Raw genomic sequence first — 4,108 nt, forward strand, 5'->3', positions numbered from 1 at the left:
CTACAACAAATGTAAAATGATTATGTGGTTACTGCAATTCTTAACCACTTTAAACTCCAAGTAAATTCACCCGCACATACAGCAGCCCTGACCCGACTCACCTCACCTTACGAACGTTGTAAACCCGAGTACGGGTAGCCAGTACTCCCGACATGCAATTGTTTCCATATATAAAAGGAAAGGAAATAAATTTAAAAATAAAAATAAAAGAAGTCGCTGGCGCTCTGCCGATACTTTCAGCGCCATGTTTGAGTTCCTTAAAATAATATATCTGCACTGATAAAACGAATTCTTGAGGTTTATTGTCCCGTACCGATCATATAAATCAATAGTTTAAGTTCACTCGCAGTGTATTTATTAAAGTAAACTCAAGGTATTAATAATTAATTATCGCGTGTCAATCGAACATAAATCAGTACTTTTAGACAAAATTCTTTACTGATACAAACAAGTTCTCAACATTTATTATCCCGCAACATTCGTATATGCCTAATGTTTATATTTGCTTGCGCAATATATTAATTAAAGTAAACTCGAGGTCCTAATACTTATTCTTTGGTATCAATAGAACACATCTCATGTGATAAAGTTGAATGTTATAAACCAAAACAGCAATGTCTAATTCCAAATTATAGTCGTACCTACCTAATTGTTCCTGGGCAAACATGTAATAATATTAAATACACTTTTACTCAACATTGCTATAATATGAGTTCACATAAGCTGAAAAAAGTGCCTACTGCTACAGTGTATTCAGAAAGCACCCTATGAAACTAAGTTTATGTCACAAAATATCTTTCTAAAAGAATCAGCTACAACTCGTTTAAAGCAAATATCTTAAAACGATAACCAATACACATTTGATCAAGAAATACAAACAAGGCATGCTCAACCAGCCTTAACTGTCCCTAATAAGTCGGATCATTTGTGCTGCCTCCTGAATTAGACGAATTTCTTTCAATCGGTACTCATAAACAATAAATAAGACTACTAGAAAAAACCAGATCCACAAACTAATAATGGTCACTCTATAAGTTTCTAAAGACATGCACCCAAGTGTGACATATTTAGGTATTAACAAAAAGGCCATAAAACACCGTTGAAGGGACATAAATAAAGAATTTCCAAATCTGTCGTGCTGAAGAAATTCAACGCAGATAGTGCCATCAGAAATAGAATCGATATAAGCATTTCAATAATCAATTCAATCAAATAGTATAATACTCAGACATAAACACCTGTTCAAAAAATACTTATTCTCCAATAATCTCCAATGTTAGTCACCTAAAAAGTATTGCAGCTCCTGATCAAAATTAAGACCATCCTCCACCGCCTGCAAGCGCATGATCCAACGTGCCTCAAGTCTACTCAGTTTCAGCTCTCTATTCCCAGCACGTGGATCAAGTGCTACATGTTCTATACCATAAAATTGAAAAGATTTATTCTGACCTTGAGCTATGCAATTATACACATGCTCAGCAATGGGATATCTCACATCGTAATTCTTGATGGCTCTCATGTGTTCGCTAACCCGATCCTTTAAGGCTCTGATTGTACTGCCTATATAAATTTTTTCACATTTGCATAGTATCACATTAATGACATATTTGGTGCTACAACAGCAAGTTCCTAGGTCTGACAGATCTCTGGAATACCCCAATGGTTCACTCCTCATTTAAAACAAATAGTGACAAAGGCAACTCTACTAATTTCTGCATTAGAGGACAAAAAAGCACAAGCCAAACGAGCTCACGGCTAGTTAGTGCTTAACAACTACGAAGCCCTTAAATCCCAACCTTATTTTAAAACGGGAATAAAAACAGCCACTAAGGAAAAATTCTTAAAACTCCGCTTGGGAGTTGGTCCGATCAACCCATTTTTACCCCCTTGGGAAAGAACAGGAGGTGACCAGCTCTGCCGCTTGTGCGGCAGTGGTGTGGAGGACCTCATCCATTACATTTGTATTTGTAACAACTTAAGTGATATACGGAATACGTGATTAAAACCAATATTCAGACAGCATGGAGTTAGGTACAACAGACAGGCTGTAATGCTGTGCTTCAATCCAGCGTCAGTGTAGCTAAACTGCCGCCGTACACATTTTTTCGATATTACTGCTAAGAGACTGAAAAATATGTCTCCACTGATTATGAATCAACCCATTACAAAGGATCTGGGCATTACCTGAGTCAATCTTACCAATCCTTATCAAGAACACATTATGGCGGCATCAGGATGTTAAAACAGGTGCTAATAGAAGTTTGTCACCCTAAGCTTAGGAAAAGCACTCCGTCGTGGTCTGGGCACTTTTTATCCAACCCATATGCAACAAAAAGCTCTGTGGAGGAACTCTTCCGGGGAAACAGTGCAAATTAATGACTTTTTATCAATTCGAATTTTCAACAGTTTTAGTATCCATAGTGTTGAAGAAAGTAATAACCACAAGACCACCTTTTAATGACCTTTTTTCAAATTGTTTTATTTGCAGCACAATGTGGGTCTTAATATCATCAACATAATGTGGGTCTTCTCAATATCTTTTAATTCATTGTATTTGAGCAAGGAGTCTCTATTTTAATATGTTTTCAATGCATACAATGGTTTTTATTAATCAAGCATAATAAAATGTACTTACTTACTTACTTACAACTGGAATGAGAACAGATTCTTTGGCAGGTGGCCAGTATGTTGATGACTATGTCTTCTTTTTCTTAGAAAGTTCTACACAATCAGGTTGATGCAATGTTCCAAACACAGGACCCTGAAATATCCGCCATTGCCTTGACCATATTACTGCCATTGTCCAAGTCTGAGAAATCTGGGTCTAAGCCATTCAAACAACCTGCTGTTTAACTCTTCCAAGATGTTTACAGATGTATGGTATTTCGCCACAGCAGACAAAGCTACTGTTGCACGCTGCCAAATTCCCTTAAAGATTTCTTCAGTGCTGAGACCTGCACATAGCTGTTGCCTAACCCCACAAAAGAGATCCGGTCTGCCATGATACACTTGTAATCAGTTGCTTGATATGTGGTTCACATGTCTATTATCAGGTGGATAGTGTAAACAGCACCGTGCTGCAGAGCTTGGCCAACAAATTGCAGCACATCATGATGGATCGCTGGAACAGCAACGTAGGCAAAATAGGTCAGACCTGGAACCTTCCATTTCAGGCAGACTGCCACCACAAATTCTAAAGATTCCCCTCCTTCGACAAAAGAAAAAAGGAAGGAGGTCCAGTGCTAACATTTTAGCCAGATTTCTGTTGTACAAATATGCTGTTGGATGGTTGCATTCATTGGGCCACCTGCCTAAACATGCCCGTAATAGTAGCTTGGATTTGTTTCTTTTAGTGGTGCCACTGACACAGATGACTTTGAGAGAAAATCAGCAGCTGGCAGACTCAATGTGCATCTTGGAGGAATCACTTCATGTGGCGGTGTCTGCATCTGATTTTTGTGCCATTTGGAAGTTGCTGCTGGGGGTGATGCCGGCACACTACATTGTATAGGGCTGCTATGTGTAATGCCATCATCTTCTTCCTCATGACCATCTTCTTCTAACACTGTGAACTGAGCTGCTTTTTCTTTATCATCCCCAAAACCACCAGCTAAATTTTCAAGATGCTCATCCCACCTGATTTCGTGATATTTTTTCAGATGGGACATTTGTCCTCCAGGACCATAGTGCAAACCTGGCTTCCCTCGACAAACTCTTGCGTGGCAAATGGATCATATTGCAATTTTATCCTCCTGCTTGCTAACCAAACTGGGAAGGATAACTCTTGAAGTGTTCCACTACCAATGCCTGAAGAACTGGAGGTAGGTGTGTCTTTTGTTTGCCTCTCTGTGGGGCGCACTATGGTAGTGATGGATGCAGGTCCCAGCAGGGGTCTTACAAATACTGAAGACATTGGTGGCATTGGAACTACATACCTATGAGCAGGTTGAATAGGAGGAGTCACCTTGGTGTCCTCTGAGCCGCCAGCCATACTGACAATCACTTGCTAACTGTCATCACTGTTACTTTCCATAATTCTACGTTTTTTAGGAACTTCCCTTTTCCTTTGTCTCTCTGGGTGGGTCTCACTGTGGGTCCCATCTATGTC

The sequence above is a fragment of the Triturus cristatus genome, chromosome 1_1, assembly GCF_964204655.1.
Source record: "Triturus cristatus chromosome 1_1, aTriCri1.1, whole genome shotgun sequence".
Classification (NCBI taxonomy): Eukaryota; Metazoa; Chordata; class Amphibia; order Caudata; family Salamandridae; genus Triturus; species Triturus cristatus.